This window comes from Xenopus laevis, chromosome 3S, assembly GCF_017654675.1.
Source record: "Xenopus laevis strain J_2021 chromosome 3S, Xenopus_laevis_v10.1, whole genome shotgun sequence".
Classification (NCBI taxonomy): Eukaryota; Metazoa; Chordata; class Amphibia; order Anura; family Pipidae; genus Xenopus; species Xenopus laevis.
In genome coordinates this window covers 79,833,162-79,857,773 of record NC_054376.1, presented here as the reverse complement: position 1 = coordinate 79,857,773, position 24,612 = coordinate 79,833,162, and the positions used below count along the sequence as shown (strand labels likewise).

Below are 24,612 nucleotides of genomic sequence, written 5' to 3'. Positions count from 1 at the left end.
GAGCTAAGCTAGAAATTAGTTCAAATTCTTCCTAAGATAGAAATTAGTTCAAATTCGAGCTTTGTAAGCGGGGTCTTGCAACAGTTCCCATCAAAAAGCAACCTTCATGAAAGTAGTAGGCATCTGCCATTTGCTATTAAGAACAATGTATAAAAAATTATATTGCTCGGATACCACAATGCACCAACATTGACCAAACATTTTAAAAATGATTTGCAATATAATGTAATATATACTGAATTTACCTCTTTGAACATAATATGGATTTTCACTGCTGCGATCTTCCAAAGGTGACATTATATCCCCAAGTAGCTCTGACAATGAGGCATTTTCTAGGTTTTCCAAGACAATAATGGTTTTCTTTGGATGTGGATCCAAAACAGGAATCAAGCAACCTAAAAAAATAAAAATACATAGCCAGATATTTAAGACAGCATAGAAGTATGTTACATATAATTCAAAAGTTTAGTTAATCCAAAATAGGAACATCACAAATAAACAATCAAACATGTATCTGACAAAAACACAAATGCACCACAAACTGTCTTGGAAGCCTAAGGCAGGTAGTTTGGGAGGGAGAAAATGGACTGCCAGCTTTCTTGAACTTTCCAACCATATAACCAAGTCTTCTATCACCTTTACAGGAGCTGCTTCGTCTATGGTCACAACAGCAAGTCTTACCGTTACTGACATTATCTAATGGGGTTTAGATGTGTTAGGATGTGGGTATTACACCACACATCACTACTTTAAAACCATGCTATACCATGTGAAATCAGTATATTTAAGCTCCACAAAAATTACGTTGTAAAAAGTTCTACTACTTAATATACTACGTTTTACTTACAAATGTATACCCATGCCTAAACTTGGCCCATTTGTAGTTTGGAGCGCTCAACTATATCTGTGTAGGTCTCAGGTGCTAATACTGGAAGACCCTTGCCTGCTTCAGGTTAACTGATACATAAAAAAGAAGAATCCAGTAGCACACTGTGGTTGATGAAGAAATCTTTTGCGATTTATTTAGCCCATATCCTGTACATACAAAACAAGGGCAATGTTTCAGGGCCCTTCTGGACCCTTTATCAAGTGTTGTTTTGTATTTATATGGGCTAAATAAATGATCAACCACAGTGTGCTACTGGATTTCTTCCTCTGTATAAACTTGGCCCATTGGCATAAAGTGAAGTACACTCTGGGGCACATTTACCTTGGGTCGAATATCGAGGGTTAATTAACCCTCGATATTCAACTGCCAAATTAAATTAATTTTGCGCAATTCCTTCGATCGAAGGAATAATCATTCGATCGAACGATTAAATCCATCGAATCGAATGATTCGAAGGATTTTAATCCATCGATCGAAGGATTATCCTTCGATCATAAAAACCTTGGAAAGCCTATGGGGACCTTTCTGTGGTACTATATATACTAAATAAATAAATACTAACAGGTGGTTATGCCATGTCCACTGCAATTATACCACCTTTACAGTGAAAATACTGGAATAAATTGCATGAATGGAAAACTTACTACCGGTAGGCCCCTCTAAAAATGAATTAACACATAGTATAAATGTTCGAGTCAGGAAAAGTATTTTCAGTGTATTGTGTGACCTTTCAACATAATGCCCCCATGATAATTTCCATACTGTTGCATTTACATCAGTATAGCAGCCACACACTTTTAGTATGTAAATACAATTTATTGACCAGTAAGTATTACAGTACCTAGGCCAATAATTAAAGTTCAATGAAAGTTTTCTTATTTGTTTTATTGCTTCCAAAGCCATTGAGGCAAGTAATCTGTTCTTTTTCACATGTGCCTATTTAATCTTGGCTTATTTTTTGTTGACTGAGCACCGAAAATTAAAACATGTTGTGTATTATTTGCCATATAGAATCAGATCTATCTTTATGAAGGATTGTTTTAAAGTTATATATGGATATATAGAAGCCACACATTTACAAGAAAGTGTGAATGTCAGATCCTAATAGGTTCATTAAATACCCCTGCATGAGGTCAATATAACACAAGGGTTACGGGAACTGGGAAAATTGTTTCTCTGTGTTAACACCACTGTGTCAGTAACATAAGCAAACAGGGGTACTCTGGGCTGTGAAAATACCATTCTATGGTAGAAACAATGTTTCTATGGTGGCTTGCGTTATAGCATAGGTGCAATATATTCCAGACAAGGAGCTTTTGAACACTATTTTTCCTTGCATTTCAGTAATTACGAACAATAAAACTGCAATACCAAAAATCAAACTCAAGGTGGCAGAAAAGTCATCAGATCCAAAAGTAATGGTGAGCTGTTCACCTTGTTCTATGGCAGCAGCCTTGAACACAGATGAAAATATGTGCAATTTTCCTAACTTTAAGTAACAAGTGAGTTTCCTCGTGAGGCAACTTCGGGTGACTTTGGAAATCGAAGCGCCGCGAGTGCATTGTCGCTGGCCTTTTCTTATTATAGCAGGTGTAAGGAAGGGGGAAGGCAGTTTGGGAAGATTGTCGTCTGCAGAAAAGGCGATTAGTCGCCAGGCGACTAAATCTCCCCGAATTGGCCGGTGTGCTACAGCCCTAAAGGCAATTAGAATTGATACAATAGTTGCCAATATCCCACAGATATTGCTCACAGGGCCAGATTTACATAGCAGGCGCCCCTAGGCCCACTGTCATTCGTCGCCCCTTCCCACCCTTTTATTCAATCAAATTTTCATCATCAAGACCGGAGCAATGGGGATTGGCACACAGGGAATTTTAAAAACTATGGTATCTTCTGCGTCTCCCCAGTGTTTATGAACCAATGTGGGTGTTGTTGGGCAACATGCCACCACCTAAAATCCTGCCACCCTAGGCCTGGGCCTTGGTGGACTTTCCACAAATCCAGGCCTGACCGCTCAGAAATGCATCAACAAATTGTATCAACTAAATATATCAGATTATAACAGTTCAGAATTCTACTGGATCACTAACCTGCCAGACAAACACTAGAGACACAAACATTAATCTTTAAAACTTACATTTTGGGAAAATGGTAAAAAAAAAAAAAAAAGGAAAGCAATTGAAAAAAGTCTTTGTTTAAGGTAAATAATTTGAAAACAACTGAAATGAAAAAAGTGTTTGGAAGGTGAACAACCTTTTTAAAACGTATCAGCATAAAACATGTTGCATTAATTGGTATACTGTATTTTCATAGTTGCATTGCATATTCACTATAAATCATAATGAGCATGAATGATATGACAGATAAAGACATGCTTAACTGTCTGCTGCATCTTAAAATCTAAAGATGGTAGCTCTCCACCTGTGCCCTGACAAAATATGTTTTGGCAAGAAAACATTTCTGCTCATGATAAATTGGCAGATTTTTTGCAGTTTCAAAAATTAGTAAATTTAGTAGATTACCAGTGTTGTAGCCAATTTTTTTTGGTGAAAGCTCACCAAATTTGACCTTTTGTACTTTATCACTAGTGCCAAGTGTCAATAACATTTTTAAAACTACAATACCATAGCAATGGGACTACAGTATATGCAGGAAACCAGTAAGGGATAGAAGCAAATATGACTCTGTATATAAAGCTTATAATTTCTTTCTCCTTCTGATATATTTACATAGAATATTGCTTTTCTATGTGAAAACATACCAAGCGTAGGAAGTTTTTCAAAGTCTGGAGAGGGATCATTGATGCATAGGCCACACTGTTAAGGTAACCATCCTTTGGGCTTGTAACTTTAAATGTACAGATGCCTCAATTATGCAAAATATAAACATAACACCGCAACATAACACTTCAATACTCATTTTTCTGGGGGCTTAAAGACATACTTTCATGATAATAACCAGGCACTTGAACTTTATGTTATTAATGGACCTATTACAATTAAATGGACATATACAATAAAAAAAATCATTATAGTGGAATCAGTGTATTATATTAAATAATGCACCCAAATAATAAAACATGAGAAAATTAGATATCAACATTAGGTTATAAAACTTGTATAAAATCATTATGTCTGTGCCCTTCTTGGTAAATTACTTGTAACTGCTTGGTAAATTACAAAGTTACAATACAACGTATATTATTTACTACATTATTTCCTATACAAACATAGTTGTCAAAATGGTAGTGGTAGCCCTTAAGTTCATGCATAAAAAGATTAAAGATACATATTATGCATAAACCTGCTTAATACATGCCTAAACCAAATATAGTGACCAACTAAACAAACATCTAAACCAATTAAAATGCAATCATGAAAAAGACATTTCTTACCAGGTACTAAAACAGTTAATTGGTCTGCTTGATGAAATCCCAAGGGGACTGAAGGAACATCTGACCAACTGACCAGGAACTATTTCCTATGGGGTAAAAACGAAAAAAATATTAATACTATAGTCCCTTTAAAGCTCAAAAGCCAAGTTTGATATTATATAAGAACCTTCATATGCATTTTGATAATTAAAAAACTAAAATGTGGTGTAGATCGTTATGGATATTTACAAAATAATGCTAAATATATTATATATCAGGGTCTAGTTAATATACTGTAGCTCATCTGTATGAGGTCTACTGCATTATCAGTAATGCTAGGGACCTTTGGTTTTCTGATAAATGGCCTTTCTGCAATACTGTCAAATGATTTTTTCAGCAGATATCAATTAATTGTCTCTTGACATTTTCCACTTGGAAATAAAATAACCCATGGCCTGGATTCACCATGAACTGATAGCACCATGGAATATTTTTTACCAAGCCATTAAACCCCTATGAAGCTGCATTGTGCTAATTTAAACATAACGCTTTTTAATTTCAAGGCTTATTGATTTGGTATTGAGCTCTAACACCCTACAGAATAAAGTACACTCAAACACATTTTGACATACTGAAACATTGATCACAGCAGGTAGTGCTTTGCTTTCATTAAAAACTATCCAGAAAATAATGATTACTGGGGGAAAACACTGATTTGCGGAGTAACCTCTGTATTCCAAAGTTTGATATTTAGCAAATGTGCCTCAAAAAGTGCCTTTATTTTCACGACTCAAACAGAGATTACAAAAGACAGAAGACAGTGCTTTGTCCACAGCATTATGCATATAAAGAAAAAAGTACAAAAGCTGAACTAAAGTAGGCTTGAAATGTTGTACATTATATGTTGTGCTTGTGTACCAGCCAAAGGCAACCACAGCCCTTTAGCAGGGAAGATCCGTGCCTCCAAAGATGCCCCAGTAGCTCCCAGTCTTCTTTTCTGCAGATGCTCTGTGCTGCTGTTAGTTACTGAGCTTAGGGACCCACTCAAAATATACAATACACAGGATATGTCACAGTATAAGTAATTAATACAAATAATTAGTACATGGCAGAACAGAAACCAGTGCAACTAACATCAGAATGTAATAATCATCTTATATTACAGGCCAACCTAATTGATAAACTTGTTAATTTGTGACAACCCCTAAGTTTAGCTTCTCAACAGCTGCTCGGAGCCCACTGAGCATGTGAGTGTCGCAGACACTTTCCAAGATGCCAAACCCCTGTGACAAGTTTGAAGTCCTGGATCATTGCTGCTATTGAGAAGCTGAAGCTTTAGACTAAAGCACGAAGTTCAGCATAAAAAATATGGCATTTTTTAGCCATATTAATTTTTAGAGATTCATTCTCCTTTAAATGCAGCATAAGTTGAGATCTTACTGTGGGAAATAAAAAATAGTTTGTGGAGCAGTTAATTCTTGAAGCAGAAGTAAAGTCAGGGGTACTTTTCCCATGAGTGCTTCATTCACTTGCCAGCAGCCCATTGTGGCTGTCTGAAACTGTGCATGAGCATGACCCTAGACATCAGCAAGGGACTACTGGAAAGTGATTGAAGATGACAGCGCAGTACTTATAGAAAAGGTACCCCTGGCCAGCATGGTTTTCTGAAAAGAGATAAATCAGCCAAGGTCCAAGGTTAGGGACTGTATTCATTGGAGTTTCATTCTCCTTTAAGCAGTTTTAAATTTAAAGTATATGTTTATAATAAAGAAAACAAAATCAGCATTCCCATTTATACTTTATCATTTAGTACACTTTACAGTACAGAAAATATACTAGAGGCTTATTTCTTTCACATGGAGAAAACGCTATGTCTATGTGATCGCCTTCAGTTAGAAAAAATAAAACAAATAACACTAATAAGGACTTGCCACCAGCATTACTAACAACATGTATCTCAATTCATCCATCCAGAGCTATTACAGTTTACAAGAAAGTTCAATACCTATTCTGAATGACAGGTCAGTGACTCCCCCATACATCAGCGACAATAGTACCAAAATGCACGTGTCACAGATGCTGAAAAATCATCCCATGTTGTCTGTGAATGAGCATAGTGCATATGTCCCAACCTTCACAGCAGAGCTGAACACCTTCATCAAGTAAAATCCTGATTGGGATTCTAAGAGAATCTGTTAAAAAAAATGTTCATGCCGTTGTTAATTATAAACTATAACTATATATAAACCATAACTTTAAATGTGAAAAGTCATAGTTTATATTAGAGCTATACAAGGTCACTAATTGGAAACAGAGCCAGTGACTATTTTGACCACATATTTGGGTTTCATTCTAAATGACATGTCAAACATTCACTGCTAAAAAATACTATTAATTCAAGCAAGAAAGCAAATAAATCTATTGGTGTTCAATTTGTCACAGTACTACAATTCCCAACCCAAAGGCCAAATTTAAAAGCCAAAAAGAAGATTAATACAACTATACAGGCTGTTTGGATAGACAAGTATTGGTTTCCCAAAATGCCTTAGACTCAAGGATCCCCAACCTTTTGAACCCGTGAACATTCAGAAGTAAAAGAGTAAAGGAGTTGGGGAGCAACACTAGCAAGAAAAATGTTCTTGGGGTGCCAAATAAGTGCTGCGTTTGCCCGTTTGGTAGCCCATATGTGGAGTGTCAAACTACATTGAGGCTCTGTTTGGCCTTAAACCTGGTTTTTATGAAACCAAAACTTGCCAGGAATTAAAAAATAATCATCTGCTTTGAGGCCACTGAGAGCAACATCCAAGGGGTTGGAGAGCAACATGTTGCTCACGAGCTACTGGTTGGGGATCACTGCTTAGAGGGTGTCATAATGCCTTGCCATAAAGAGGCTTAGAGGGTGTCATAATGCCTTGCTATAAAATGAATGCAACAAAAGTTATCACAAGGACTCCAAAAAACTGTTAGCCAGGGGAGTGGTGATTCTAATTGAAGAAGCATATTATATATCAAATTATTAGTAAATTAATTGACACAATTATTGATGTTGACAGACAATAACTGATTTGACTTCAATTTAAGAGTTAGTAATTACTTTATGTATGCAAGTGATTGATACAACCTGGTGGCAATGTGGCAAAATTATGTCTATCATTTTACATTGTCTATTTTTGGTTGAGATTTCGGAAAAAAAGCAGAGCTTGTCTGCTTCTGTCTGTGGCCGGAAAAAATGTGAACTGCGTGTCACTGGCACAGGTGGTGGATTTCAGGCAGGCAATGCAAACACAAAATCTGCTATGTATAAAAGTCTGGCACATTAGCAAAAAAAAAAAAAAATACACAAAAACACAATGTCCAGAAGAATATTTTGTTTTCCTATACCAAACAGGGCAGAATTAGAGAGAAGGACAAAGTAAACTCACACAGGTTTTCCAAGAGATGTTTGCAATCATCTGTTGCCACATCATGTACTGTTCGTTTGCAGTTATCCTTTCTCTCTGGATCTAGACCACAGTGAGAGCACAAGATTTCCAGGCAGTGCTATATAAAGACAAAATATATTTTTAACACTGGCAGTCCTGTTCTATACACACCTGCAAAAGTGTACTAGACAGTGGGACTAGGTTTCAATTCTATTCTAGAATTAGCACCAGTGAGCATCATAGTACATTAAAATTCTAAATTTAAAAACATCCAGCTTTACTTGTTTAATATAAAAGTCTCACTTGCTTCCCAGTGACCTTTGGTTAGCCCACTCACTTGGTCTGAATCAGTGAGAACAAGTTGGTATACTTGGTTATTTAAAAAGTCTTTTTTTTTTCCGTAGCCCAAGTTTTGAGTGCACATTATTTAATTCGTCTTGCTGAATGGTCACTTCTGCAGGGAGAACCCTTACACCACCTTAATTTAACTTTTTTGCACTTTCTGGGACATGTACAGACATATAAGGGGATTTGTTTCTACTCACATATGAATACTTTTCTTGTAGTCCCGTTATTGCAGCACAGGGTACAGAAGGGTTAATACTACTAACATGGACCATGTGACTGCTCTGCATGTTTGTTTAGCCAAGGCGTGCTTGTAGAGTCCCCATGTGGAGTGTGCAGAGACTCTAAAGGGACAGCCTTTTCTTGGTTATTGGAATGCCAAAAAAGGCAGATCCCCGAACCACCTGGCGATGGATGCTTTTTAGGCTCTATTGCCTTGTCCCAGAGGTCCGTAGAAAACAAAGAGGGCATCAGAATTTCTAGTATTCATGATACAGTGTATGTAACATATTAAGGCACAGACAACATTTAAGTTGTGGAGGAATTGTCTCTTGTTATTGGCTGGTTCAGGGCAGAGAGATGGGAGCACAATCTCTTAATTGAGATGGAAGTTAGAGGAGACCTTAGGTTGGAAGAATGGTACTAGTTTTTGCTTGTGAAACATATAGAATGGTGACTAGTGACTTTGTGCACTAATTTCAGATACGAGCCTTGCAGAGAAAATGGCCACAAGAAATGTGGTTTTCTAAGTGAGGAGTTTGATATTTATGGAAGTTGTTAGAAAGGAGGAACTTACAAGGCTTGCAGAATGGGGTTCAGATTCCATGGGGACATTGGATGCCGATATGGAGTCCTAATGTGACCGGCTGCCTGAAGGAAGGTCTTGATAAGTGTGTTGCTAGTTGTTGCTGGGAGAGAACGGAGATAGCAGATATTTGTAATTTGAGAGTGCTTAAGTCGAATAGGTGAGGGAGATGACAGTGGGTGTATTCTAGTGCCTTTTGGGTGCACAAGAGATACAGGTGAGCCATATCCGGTGATAGGAGGAAGTGGTTGTCCTCTTGCCAGCTCATAGGAGAGTCAGGGTTACTCTGTCAGAGAAGCCCTTGTTTCTCCACATGGAGCTCTCAATAGCTATTCTGTTAGGGAAAACCTGACTAGGTTTGGATGACAACAGGGACCCTGCAGGAGTAGGTCAGGTCTTTGGTGTAAGGGCCACAGAAGAGCATTTAAAAGTTTGCACAGATCTGAAACCCGTACCCATATGGGCCAGTACAGTGTTTGCAGTTTGCAGAAACAGGCAGAGTTGTCATAGAACTGGATGGATCATGGGAGTGGAATGCATATACAAGGCTGAAGTTTGCATATATTGCCAGTCCTTGAGAGTCTTGATATCTGGCGCAGCTTTGCGGGACTTGGCATTTGAAGTCTTATGGCCATAAGGTCTATGTGTGGGGTTCCTCATTTGCAGAATTTCGAAAATGGACAGCACCGTTTTTATGAATAAAAAAGCCTTTATTGTAACTTGGCTATGGCCAAAAGACACAATTATCTAGTTATCTAGCCCTCTAGTGTTCGTTAACTGATATAGGTCACAATACATTTAAAACAAATAGCATACAATTTAGCCAATTTTAAACAGTGTAACAATCTATGTATAGACATTATATCTTATTGCCACTGGCACTTATCTGGTCCTGTCTTCCACACTGATCGCATAATTGTGTATAATTTATTATGTAAAAAATAAATATTAAAAACATGATTAAAACCAACATTTTAGAAAATTGCCTGTAGATCGTATTCCTTATTAAGGCCATTAGGGGCTAAAGTTTCTAAACGCCGGATCCAGTATGCTTCTCTTTTTAAAAGTTTTTTTACTCTATCACCTCCTCGTCTAGGACGGGTATCATTTCTATCACCTGGAACCGTAGTTGTTGTACCCCGTGACCCATCTCTACAAAATGTCCCGCTACAGCTTGCTCTATTTTTTTCGTTTTAATGGCCGATTTATGTTCCCGAATCCTCTCACGCACTTGTCGGGTAGTTTGTCCTATGTAAAGGAATCCACATGGGCATTTTATAGCATAAACTGCGAATGTGGTTAAACAGGTATGGTAACCTTTGATCTTAAATGGGGTTCCTTTACGAGGATGATAGACATTCGGACCCTTTAAACAATTTGTGCAACAATTGCAATTTAAACATGGAAACGTTCCATTTTTTCGTGGTTGTAGGGTCGTCTGTCTATCATCCACCCCTCCAAGGTCAGATTTAACTAGCTTAGAGCCAATAGTGCATCCCTTCTTGTAGGACATTACGGGTAATTTAAAGGCTTCCACATTGGGAATACCATCCCTTAAGAGACTCCAATGTTTTCTCAATATATTTGCAATTTGGGGACTTATTGAAGTAAATGTAGAGATAAAAGGAATGCGTTCTAATTGTTTGGGGGGACTACTCGATAACACTTTATCGCTGTCCAACTGTTCCACCTCTAATCGTTGTTGTGTGAGTAATTCATTAGGGTATCCTCTAGTCCTAAACTTATCCTGCATTTCGTTAAGTCTTTCTCCCAGAACAGTCGGTTCACTGACTATACGCTTAATACGAGTAAATTGGGACTTTGGCAAAGCCTTTTTCACCTGAACCGGTTGAGCCGAATCAAAGTGTAAAAGGGTGTTTCTGTCTGTTGGTTTGGTATAGAGGTCTGTGAGTAACTTTCCACCAGACCTATATACTCGTGTATCTAAGAAAGAAATTTCTGATATGTGGATATGTGGGCCCGATTTTTATAATTAACATGTATTTTTAGACCAAAAGTATGAAGCAGAGAAAGAATTGCTAGTCATGGAGTGATGTGATGGTGAGGATTGACAGATTAGGAAGAGTTCTACCTGATGCTGGAGGCATGCATCTTCTAGGGGACTTGGGAGCTAAAATCTCCATGAACCAGGCAATGGCACCACTTTAGACTCAAGTGAGGGGAAAGGGGTCACTGGAGGGCAGAATACGGTTCAAGGCAGAGATCTTGTCCTTTCCACTGTGCATGTAGTGGCCAATTAGTTCAGGTGTCCAGTTGGCGCAAATATTGAACTGTGAAGTGTGTCATGAGAGACCCAATAGGAGGAATAGTGACCCCTGTAAAGTGTAAGAGATAATGGTGCCATTCTGAACTCCCTTAAGATTATAACACCGAAGCATATCATTGTGAGGACAGTGTGTGAATTCTGTGACAGCAGGTCTCCCTCAGTATGAAAACTTTGAAGTATGTTTTTGTGAGGAGGCTATGAGAGGTACTGCAGGACTGTAGAAGCATGCCTAACTTTTTCCCCTGTTAACAACGCTAGAGCATGTGAGACAACACTGAAGCTGGGTACCATATAAAAATACGGGCAATGCTGAAGCATGCCTATGTAGAAATATTTTGAAATGAGGCAGCGCTGATGCATGCCTAACATGAGTCAAAAACAAAATGTTTGGTAAATAAAAGGTGAAAACTAAAATAATATGAGGGAGCCAAGCTTCCAGGCATCCTACCTCCAGGAAGCAGGATAGAAAAGAACTGTCACAGGAGGGTTTAATATCAGGAAGTGATGCCCACTGGTGGAAAGCCACCTCATTTTTCCAATTCCACCCTGCCTCTAAGATGGAAGATCTCTTCTGTATCCTATGCCGAGCATGTAGTGAGAAATATATATCACTTATTATTACTATCACTCCAAAGAGAGCTGCCATGGGAAATAAATGGAAATTAATGGATGTGTATTCTGGTTTCATGTGCAACCAATCAAACCAAACCTGAATCCACATTGCAGTGAAGAATGTGGTTATATTTAGAATGAGAAGGCAGAAAGAAAGAAAATCTGCTAAACAATGGGGTTTCATTCTTTGTGTCACAGAATTTCCCATTAGAGATGAATGCTGTGATTTACATTTTTCCACTGAGAGGAAAGTAAAGAGGTGGAAAAAAGGAACTAAAAACTAAAGCCTATGACTGTAACACAGGAAGCCTTTATTATTACAATGGCAGCAGTGTGACATCAATAGGGTTTTAGAATTCAATTATTATTAACCGTCCCAGGGTGCTTTGAATGTACAGAAGTGGCACTGGGAGATTTTCTGAATGTACATGTTTAACAGTAAATTGCTTCTAAAAGCCATACTGTACCTTAAAGCCTTTTGATGCAGCAATGCGTGCAGCAGTCCATCCTTCTTTGTCCACACAGTTAATTAGTTCCAAGTTAACAATGGGGGTTTCAGCTCTGCAAGGAGTGAGCTCTAAGTTTTTATTGTTGTAAAATTTGACATCAATGCCTTCATTGTAGTTTAATGGGTCTCCATCAAAGGAAGCTCCAAAGTTCATAAGGAGTTTGAGGCATTCGATATTTCCAGCATCTACAGCTACATGAATTGGTGTCCAGCCTAGTAAATAAATTACAAAAATGAAATTTTAGGAAGCTTTTGGTCAAAATCAATATTAATATACAATTGAAATGGCATAATGTAGACTGTTACTTAAGCTAATGATATCTTGACAGTATTTTAGTACTTACAGTATATAGCAAATTCCATGGGTCAAATTTTATTCAGGCACCTTACTCCAACACCTGTATTTTAACACGTAATTTTTGTTACATAGAACCTATAAATATATATTGTGTACAGTATTGTAATTTTGCCATTACTAGCTTTTAAATAAAAAATGTAAGATACATACATATTTTGCAACACATAAATGTAATATTTTCCAACAGCTCTTTACATAAAGAATATATAAAAAAACTCTGATTGTAGCTCTGTGATAAATAAATGTGGACTATCCTTTCAATGCTAAAAGCAATATCCATGTTATATATTTGCTTACTTCTTTTGTAATAGTTGGATCAACTCCAGCATCCAGCAAAAGTCAGACAATGTCAGAATTTCCATTTTCACATGCAAGACATAATGGGGTCTGTCCTCCACCAACATGATTGATATCAGCACTGAATTAAATTAAAATCTCTGCGCACCTACAAAACAAAGTAAATGACTGGGATCTTTGATAATTTCTGCATTGACTCTTCATTCTGGATCACTATGAAATCCCAAAGGTAAAATTCTACTGTTCATTTAAAAGCTGTGAATTGGTCAATGCTCTTTTTACATAAGCCTTAAAACATTTGACATAAAATGTTTCTGAAATGTAATGGTTTGCAAGTAATATTTTAAAAGTCTGATAGTATATGATAAATCGTTGAAAAAAAGTATATTTTTGCTTTGGATCAATGTGCTAAAAACAGCTTTTAGTAAAATCTATGGTGCATGGTTAAGCAAAACATATTTGTATTCTCCCAAGATTGGAACCCATTAGGGTTATGCTCAAATTCAAATAACATTCCATTCCAAGAATCAAGTTTCCTAAAATAAAAGTATGCCATTGCACTTAACAAGTAAAGCTAATTTGTCTCTATGGGTTAAAAAGAACATTCATATTGTCTTCATGTTCATTTGTAGCATTACAGACTCTACAATATACACTAAGTTTAATGGGCAGCAATGTGTTGACAAAGGCTACGTATCATTCTTCTAAAGTAAATTTATCTGCTTCTTTTGCATACTACGTCCTGAAAAGTGACCAGATTGCTGGACAACATTACATATTACATTACATATTTGTAATTACGTATTTGGTACTGGCAATTAGTTGCTACATGTAGAGCCAATTAAAATGCCCCATTTATATGAGCAGCTTATACCCATATATGATGCTTAAAATTGTAGAGTGCATTCTGCAAACAACAGCCAACAATTAAAGTATCAAGGCTAGTGATTTCTTCTCAAAAGCCAATTTTGCTAAAATAGAGTCTAAAATACAATCTATTAAGTAGATCTTGATAAGCATAACCAGATAATGTGGCTCTTACTCTGAGTGTCCCTGAGAAGCTGCTGTGCATAAAGCTGTAAATCCATTTGAAACAGCAGCATCCACATGTGCTCCTGACATCAGCAGCAATTTTACACAGTCTAAAAAAAGACATTTAAATGAAAGCATATAATGTATGTAACAAACGAGCATAATAATAAAACGCCTAGCTGAAGGGTAAACTCTTGCATGCTATGTATGTGGTAGGGCTAGTTATTTGGCTTTTTAATCTTAAGCCTCCAAACATTATCTGGTACCTACTATTCAGAACAATATTATCATCTTATCATATGTTTCAACATGGCAGATAATTTACTAGTAGGTGTAGTAGAGTAATGGAAAAACAACAGAGCCAACAGTCATGACATGCATGCTGCTGATCCTGTATAACTGAATCACTAAGGCATGTTCAAAATAATAGCAGTGTTCAAAATAGCTTGTTCCAAATAATAGCAGTGTTCAAAATAGCTTGTTCCAAATAATAGCAGTGTGGAGTTCTATTAGTGAGGTCATTCATTCTGTGAAAAAAACAGGTGTCAATTACAACCCATATTTAAGGAAGGAAGGCAGCAAATACGTGTGCTGGTTATAGTATGGGTCATTCCATTCATTGTTCAGAAAATCAGCATACTTTGATTAAAAAGTTGATTGGAGAGGGAAAAGCATATAGGCAAGAAACCCCTGTTAAGTCACATTGTGCTGAAGAGGTTACAATTTGCCAAAGAACACATTGACTGGTGCAACATTTTGTAGACTGATGAAATCAAGATTGTTCTTTTTGGGTCTAGGAGCCACAGAAAGTTTGTCAGATGACCTCCAAACACTGAATTCAAACCACAGCGAAGACAGTGAAGCATGGTGGCACAAGCATCATGATATGGGTATGTTTCTCATACGTGTCGAATAAAGCACTGATTTTGCAGCAACCCACTGCGTTGGACTGAAATTCATCACTTTCTTGTTCTACTTGATATTGGCTTCATTGGACGGAGGCTTAGTGATCTCTCTATTTTGTTATGTTTCTCATACTATAGTGTTGGGCCTATTTATTGCATAACACGGATCAAGGATCAGTTTCAATACATGAAAATACTTGAACAGGTCAGAAGAAAATCCCCTTGAAATGGGTGTTTCAACAAGGCAACGACTCCAAACACATCAGTAAACGAGCAACATCTTGGCTCTAGACCAAGAAGATTGATGTTATGGTGTGGGCAGTCCAGTCCCTGGACCTTAATCCAAAAGAAAACTTGTGGGGTGACACAAAAAATGTGGTTTTGGCAATACCAAGAAATGCAGAAGAATTGTGGAATGTAGCAGGTGCCAGAACTTGGTTGACTCCATGTAACATACATGTGCAGCAGTTCTCAGATTCATCATCATAAGGATGTTGAGCTTTATTTGCTTTTGTAAACAAACTGCTATTATTCAGAACACAACTGTATATGTGAAGGGAGGAAAAAATTATTTAGGTTTCTCCCACAGAAATATACTGTATAACAGTGTCAAGTAACCCACTGGGGGAAGCGAAGATTTTGCATATTCAAAGTAATAATTTTGTCAGAAATCCTATCCTGCGATTATAGGCCCTAACAAAAGTAAACTAGATATTCCTACTAACCTAACAATATATGCTGACTAACTGTCAGCTTACTATAGCATGGGATCATTTGTATGAAATTGCTATGGGAAGACCTAGGTAAAGTTCTATCATGCTAATATATAAATAAGCCTCAAAATGATGAGCTTCAAAATGTTTCATAGCTGTTCCTGCTGATGCAGACAGTTGTCATTGCTAACACATGAATTGTTAACATTCCAGTGCTAGGCAACTTCCTCTAGCCTTGTCAACATTCAAACCAGTTGTTTTAGGGTTTGCCTACTATTTCCAGTAGATGAATAATTTGTTATAGTAGGGACTGACATGCTAGTAATAAAGAAATATATGTGTTAAATGTGCAAAATCTCACCTGTGTTTCCATTTGCAGCAGCAGAATACAAGGCAGAATCTTTAGATAAGTGATCAATATTCATTCCATCTTTATTAAGCAGCATTGACAATAAAGTGACATTTCCCTGGGCAGCAGCTTGGTGAAGAAGGGTTGACCTGTCTCCCAGGGGAACAGGACCACCACTTGTTAGCAAAGGAGTTAGGGAGGAAGACCAGCCTGTGAGTTAAAGAATAGGTAAGTAGAATAAAAGAATAAAATGTGTTACTTAGAAATATTTAGATTGCATTAAAGTTAAATGGAAAATTTAAAAAATAGACTTTTCTTATGATGCTGAAGCATACAATACCGCTATCAAATGTCCCAAAGAAGACCATTGTTTTTTTAAAAAAACTAATTTTACTTTATAATTCTAGTAAAAAAAAAAAACAAATATAAAAAATAAAATGTTATAAGAACATCATGCTGTTTTAAAAATCCCATCCTATTTTTTGTGTTATGATGTAGAGAGTGATTTTCTGAGACAATTTGCAACTGGTTTTCATTTATCTATTACCGTATTTGTGTTTTTTTTTTTGAGTTATTTAACTTTTTATTCAGCAGCTCTCCAGTTTACAGTATTATAAATTTGGTTGCTAGGATTCAAATTATTCTAGCAACCATGCATTGATTTGAGTAACAGACTAACAGGATTAGGAGAGGGTCTGAACAGTAACATGAGTAATAAAAAGTAGCAATAACAATAAATGTGTAGCCTTATAGAGCATTTGCTTTTAGATGGGGTCAATGACCCCAATTTAAAAGCTGGAAAGAGTAAGAAGAAAAAGGCTAATAGTTAAACTATAAAACATATTAATGAAAACCAATAGAAACGTTGCTTAGAACTGGCCATTCTATAACATACTAAATGTTACCTTTAATTACATGAAATTAGATTTTTTGAAAATCTAACATCTGAACATGTTCAACAGATTATAGGGTAACATTTTATTAGATCAGTGAAATAGACAGTTTAATAATTGTGCTAAATATAATTTAACATCTAATGGTATAAATATATACGAACATGTACAGGAGCTTGGTTTTTTATATGTTTTGCTTCCCAGATATATAAAAAGATTACCCTTCAGTTCCTTATGGCTCATCTCTAACATATTAAAAGAAATAATGGGTATCCTACAATTTAAGGATTAAAAAAGGCAATGCGTTTGTCACTCGATATTTAAAGGTATGCTGGTCATCCTTGGTGCTCATTTTGTATCCTAGTTCCTTACATGGACAGGGAACTGTTTAGTGAATTGCCATTTAACAGCAGGGTGAATGCATACACAAATACAGGGGGGGAGAAAGAAATGATAATCATAGGCCGTAAATCAACAGTGTTTTCTATTTCCATATTAATGGAATATTTGATAGAAAAAACATCCTTAAAACACCTTTTGACCAATATATATATATTTGTGCTCTTACTTCATTAAAAAATGTGTGTTTGTATTTATTTTATGCATATTTATTGTATACAGTTCCAAAATCCAGTCTGCTGTTTTGGAGAACATTCTAAGTGATATATATCTGTTCACAAAATGGTTTGACTGTTGGTACACTGCTTTTCATCCCAGTACATTAAAGCCAGTGTAAAAGCACTACACATAGCTTCCTGGAGTCATTTGTTCATTTGCATGCAAATGGAACTCAATAACATTGTTGGGATAAAAGGCTCTTGTAACCAGGGCTGTATTTAGGTACTACATTGCCCTAGGCACCAGACCATAACTCAACCCCTCACAACAATGAGCACATACACAGGTCAGGCTGTGCAAGTGATGGGAGGTATTGGTACCGCCTGAAAGTCAGGGGGGGGGGATTTAAAAAACTGTTTATTTCTATAAAGGCACTGAACTCTGCCCCACCACAAAGCTGTCACACAAGGCATGGACCCATGGGTGCCTATATAGGAAATATGGAGGTTTTTGACAATTCCCATTCAAGTGAATAGGAGTCACAGGAGGCAGGTTTACAGCAGGCAATGTTAATAATCCTACACCATGCAAGCGGTAATATATCTGTGCTAACTTATAAAGCCTGTCTTTAGAATGGTTTAGATGTCTCCAGTAATTACAGAATGCTGTGAATCACAAAACAAAAAGTCAGCCCATTCTGTGAAAAAAAAATTTTGAGGTAACTGTATATTTATCATGCATACAATAAAACATACATACATACAACTAAAGTGATAAAACATACAACTAAAGTGATAAAGTATTACTAAATTACAATTAATTAGGTTAACGTGATAATATAGATTCACATACAAATAGATCAGTTTATAACAATAGATATATACAAAGTTTCCCCAAATTCTTCATAAAAAAAACAATTGCTTACCAGGTATTAACAGTTTCCCACTAAACATAAGAGTATGAAACTGATGTAATCAATTTAAGAAGCAAAAGAAAGATGTTTAATAAAAAAAGCCAATAAGTGAAACATATACAGAGCCCCAAAGAACATGCAGTAATGAAGAGCATAAGTATAGAAAATCAGCTTCTGGCACCAGCTTCAGAATGTGGAGATGGTTAATTTGATAGCCAAGATCAATATTTAAATCATTTACCCCTCTTCCAGGCCAATCACAGTCAACAGACAAATTTCTCAGATTTAAGGTGAAATGATAGTGATATCAAGATCTGAGGAAAAATAATTGCAGTTGTACACGAAAGGTTTCATGGGGTATGAAAATCTATGATCTTAAAATTAGCAAAAATAAATAAATAAAACAAAATGCTTCATGCTTCAAATAATACGAATGATTAATTTTTAAGCAAAGTATATAAAATGATCACTAATTATTTAGCTTTCTTGCAGTCATAGTATAGAACTGAATTTAGCAGAAACAAAAATGCAATACATGGGTCACCATAAAACTAGTAGCTCTAGTTTGCTTAAATCACTCTGACAGCAATCTTCCACCACTGCTTGAGAACAATATAGAGATATATATATATATAGATCTATATTAGGAATTATTAAGACAAAAATCCACAGAGTGTCCCCATAAACCATTTCTGGCAGCATTTCATAAAGAAAAGGGTTGCAAGTTACTGACCTAACTTATATCAAGGGAAACTCTTGAGTTTTTATTTGAAGCAAGGCCTCCTAATTGGCAGAATGTTCTGCTTTTTTCAAAACTGCCTGTACAAGTGCAGAGCATAGTAAGCCAAGACTGTTTGATGGGAAATGGCAAATCTAGAAACAAGAAGAAAATGCAACTTTAGTCCAAATACATGTGAATTTAGATGATATAAGCAAAAACATAATTTATTGCCCATCCAAGTTCAGCATGATCTGACAATACACGTCATAAGACATTTTAAAGTAGTGTGGTATCCTTTAGTTATGAGCTCTCTACATTTGATGCTACCAGGACCGCCATCAGAAATCGCAGGCCCCCTTACAACAAGATTTCCTGGGCCCCCTGGGCTGCACCCACCACAAGCCCCACCTACAGGTCCCCCTCCCCACCCCACAGGTCCGCCCTCCACCACACAGTAAAAAAACAAAAAAAATATTGGTGGCTAGGGTTCCCACATGTTAATAAAAAATAAAAAGTTATTGGTGTTCAGGGCCCCCCATGAAAAAAACATTTGTGGCCAGAGCCCCCATTAAAAAATATTGGTGGCTAGGACCCCACATGAGAAAATAAAAATTGGTGGCCAGGGCCCCTCCCCACATTATGAGAACATTGGTGGCCAGGGTCCCTTAAACGTCCATGCCTTCCCGAAGTCAGCAGCTTTCAGAAAGATGGGGGGCCCGACTAATCAAGTAAGTGTGGCGTGGCCAGGCCCCCTTTACCCTCTGGGCCCCATACAAATCTCCCCCCTGTCCCCCCCTGATGGCTGCCCTGGATGCTACCACCCCCAACCACTGCTGAACACCCTCAACCATTTCAGTTTCTGTGCCACTTTCATCCTACCCTCTTATTCCTATTATATTCTACAATGATATAGGTCATCGTTCACCGTCCCTTACTATATAGGAATACCTTAATGTCCTATCCTGGGCCAACAACTATTTCCAACAACTAGATGGATAAAGAATTATATTACATGGTTCAAATACTTCTGTATGCCAACAAAACCTCAGATATTATACATCTACTAAATCAACAGTTCTCAAAGATATTTAGCACATAAACAAAAGAAAGAAAAATCCTTATCCCCCTCAGTACATGAAATCTCAATGGCCCTCACCAAAGTCTGTTGCCTTGTTGACATGTAAGGTACATATATATATACATGTGTATATTACCAAAAAATACTATACTATACTATATCTGTTGCATTCTTCCACAGAGGTCAGCCACAACTATTTCATACTTAAGGTGACCATAGACGTAAAGATTATGATCTTTCATTGGAAAAGATATTTCCAAGAAAGATCATTTGTTTCTATACACGTGTAGAGCGGAATCATCAGATATATAGGTAGAAACAATAGAATTCTACCTGTTTAGGAGGATTGAGCACTAAAAAGAGGCCATTGGTAGGATGCCTTCAAAGGCACCCAATCTGACGGATATCCAAGTCTTCTGCCGAAGATCGGTTGGCTCGTTTGCCATCATACACGCACCAAATATCGTACGAAAATTTGTATTGTACAATATTGGTGCGTTTGTCTCCACTTTATTCTATCATAAATGATCTTGTCTAGCATCTCTGTATCTCTTGTCATATTTCATATGCTGCTCACTTTTGTCACCTCTTATGCTAGCCTTCCAAAGCTTTCATGATCAAATCTAAATTCACTTGATATTTCAAGTACATTGCTGATAATAAAATATGGGTTTGGGATCTTTTATGAAGAAACCAATCGTTCATAACGCATTGTAAATCCCACAGTTTACCGAAACTCTGCCACAGTTTAATGCATTAGAAACCCCTCTATTTGTTGCATGTTTTGTTTTATGGCAAAACAACTGTATTGAGTTTTTCAGTGTGGAGTATGACTGAAATTAAGTAAAAACTGTCAGAAAAACAAATATAACATACTTATACTTTCTGATCAGAGCTCTTCATTCAATCAACCATCTTTACAAATAGCTTATCTTTTCCCTGGCTCCAAGGCCCCCAAAGAAAACACCTTGTACAGGTGCTCATAAGCAGTAATAAACTACTGACTTTGTCACACAACAGAGTTAAATGCCCAATTGCTCACGTATGGGTCTAAGACCATGTCCTTTTCAATAAATATCCAATAGGGGCTTTTTCAGCTATGGCTTTGGCACCAAAAGGTAATTTCTGTACAGCAGAGGACCACATCAGGTGTCAATAGCATTGGCCAGCCTGATCTAGGCACTACAGAGAATTGGCAAAGATCTACTAAACTGATTACTATGACTATTTGTATGGCCAGGTTATGTTAACACAAAGAACCTCAATATCTCCAGGTGTTCGAAGTAAATTAAAACAATCAAAACTTAAACCTACTAATATTTATTTCATTTTGTATTTTCTGTGCTTCATAAAATGTAATTTCCTTAACCCCTCAAGCTATACCCCTCATTTTTTTTTAACTTTGTTATTTTCTCATTGTGTGGCAGGTTTATTTTATATTCTGGTCTGGTTAACATTCATAGTTAATATGAAAACAAATCCCTACTCTAACCTTAAGAAAATAGTATATAATGTACAAAAGTCAAATTGAATACAGATTATCATACCCCATGTATGAAAGGGAAACAATGTGCAGTGTAGAGACATTTCTTTAGAAAGCAAGATAAGGGATACATATTCTAATGTCTGCATCTGACAGAGAAAGCAATTTCAAAACTTCTGTAAAACCAGTATCCCATTACCTGATGCTGTTACCAGGAGGCTGTCTGAATCACATGGTTTACAGGATGAGGCACTAACAGGTTTATGAAGGAATTATAGGCAATGATTGTAGGAATGACAAGGGAACGATCTGAACATGCAGGTTGTTTCCATCCATGGAACTGGGAAGGCCATGCACCCACCTGTGATGTACCTATGGCTGGTATGACACAGCCTGCAGATGCCACAGGTATATCTATAGTTGGTTTTGGTGGCAGCTGAGGTAAGGAAGATTTAGATACACCTTCCTCATTTAAAACCCTGATTCCATGTGTTGAACAGGAGGGAGCAGATGTTATGGGCTTGTTCTCACTTTTTCCTACTACATTTGGGGGTGCCTTTAGCTGAGGGTGAGGAGTAGGTGGAGTTTGAGACAGTCCTGGCTTTTTTGGAGGAATGGGTGGAGGGTTTCCTCTGTCCACTCTTGACACTGAAGTGGATTTCAGTGCAAAAGAAGGGTGGCCTGTTCGTCCAGCCACAGGTGGATAAGTACCAGTTTCCATAGGATGTGCAAACCCAGGTCTCAATTGTGTGCTTCCCTGAGGACCTGTAAATCTGGAAAGGACTTGGGTTACAGTATTTCTTGCCATTTGTTTTGCAACAAAATTTTCTCGGCTGTTAGGTGATAACTCCCTTGGCTGAGTTGTGTTTCCATTTTGGTCATGTTCATTGGCATTAGCCTGGAACTTAAATTTTGCAGCCTGAATTCGAGGACTAAGACCTGAATTTGTGGTAGTGCTGGTACATTGCGAATGTAAACTCTGCATAGACTGAGACAAATAACTTGGAGAAGCTGGAGAGGTGCAAAATGAATTATTTGGATAGAGAGAAGTACTGCTTGTTGGATCTTGGGATGACCCATTATCTTCTGTCCTAGGAGTTACTCCATGGGTTGAAGGAAGACCAATCAATGAATCATTAAGTGGGATTTGTTTTTCTGAACCTGGCTTTAAAAATGCTGAATTTGTGCATATATTTATTTTTGTGTTAACAGCTACAGCATGATTTACAATGGATGGTCTGGCTGGTGTGGTCAAAGGAGACTTTTTGAGATTCTCAGTGTTACTGTCTACATATAAAATATTTGTCTGGCAAGAAACAGACCGTGAACCTGCTCCTGTAGGAATCGTGTGCTTGTCTTTGCTTTTGCGAAGAAGGGCTTGGTTTGCTTTAGCATCCTCTTTTGACATCTTTAATTGTTCAATAATGTTTTTCATTTTATCTATTTCATCTTGTAACTCTTTGGTACGTGCTTCCTCTTGACAAAGCTTGGCATTAAGTTGTTCTCTTTCTGTGTCAAACTCTGAAATCTGTTTTTTAATCTGATCCTTCATCTGCGCTTCCATTTGTGATCGAAGCTGTTTTTCTGCAGCCAAAGATTCTTCTAAGTCAGTACCCCTTTTCTTTTCAGATTCCAGTTTTACCATTACATCTTCAAGCTTTTGAGCTTCTTCTACTATTTTACCAGACAAAAGCTTGCATTCTTTAACTAGAATGAGAACCACATGCTTATTTTTAGCTCGTTCTTCTTCAAGACGAACCATTAGCTTTTTGTGCTCTTGCTCTATATTTTGTAGACGAGTATTCTCACACTCCAGCTGTGTAAAAAGAAAAATTGATTAACATAGTTCATGACATAATGTGGGATATAATATGGGTTATAACATAAAGAGGACATATTTAAAGGAACAGTTACAAAAAGAAATGAAAGTATTTAAAGGAATAACTATTATATAATGTTGCCCTGCACTGGTAAAACCAGTGTGTTTGCTTCAGAAACTCTACTATAGTTTATCTAAACAAGTTGTTGTGTAGCCATGGGGGCAACCATTCAAAGCTGAAAAAAGGAGAAAAGGTACAGGATAAACAGCTAATAACAGATAAACTCTATAGTATACAATGGGATTATTCAGAATTTGTCTGTTATCTAGTGTGTATCCTGGGCTTGAATGCCTGCTCCCATGGCTACACAGCGGCTTGTTTATATAAACTATAGTTTATAGTGTGAAGCAAATACCCCAGTTTTATCAATTCAGAGGTCATTCCTTTAAAACACAAATTTTTTCAGATATTTTCAATAAAAATTCAGTAAGTTTTCATGTCATGTGAAAATTAAATTCTAATTTTAATAGGTTGTCCCATGTCATGAAGTTTTTTATTAATTTTCTCATGCAAATATCTTGCATTACTTTTGTTTAACTTACTAGTGTTACATTATTAAAAAATAAATTACATAGCATAGCATATATCAAAGATTGTTTTGCACAGACCAATAACAGTAAGAATTTTACATAAAAACTGCTCTAAATTTTATCCTTTGTATTGTCACACCTATTAGAACAAAATGCAAAAAATATGAACTTTGCAATATTCTCTTACACACACACACAGTCAGGGAAATGTATCAATTATCGAGACATTTTCTTGCAATTTAGGGGCTGATTTATCAACATTCAAATTCGAATTTAAGAGATTTAGTAAGCATAAAACAATTTAAAAGCTGTCAGATAAATGTAGAAGTCAATGGTAGTTGTCCTAGACAAATTTCTAAATTTTTTGGGACTTAGAGGCATAAGGAGACAAAACAAATGTGAAAGTGAAACAGTTGATTTGTTTAGGAAGATATCAGCCAGACGCCACATTACATTTGATTTTTACATGGAACGTGTGTACATTCTATTGAAAATCTAGTGCTCAGGGGAAATTACATATGACATTGAACACACTGATTTGTAATAAAGGTTTACGTGCATTCTACTGGTTGATAACGCGCTCTGCACCAGTATGAAGACTACATAAATGCAGCATGGAATGATCTGCCCCTTGGTATAACCAGGTCAAGAAATCCTATAG

The 24,612-nt window shown here is 36.8% G+C and overlaps 1 pseudogene; it reads right to left on the bottom strand.

Moving 5' to 3' along the window:
* The window catches only part of LOC108712360, a 50,203-nt pseudogene that overhangs the window by 3,939 nt on the left and 21,652 nt on the right, over positions 1 to 24,612 (bottom strand).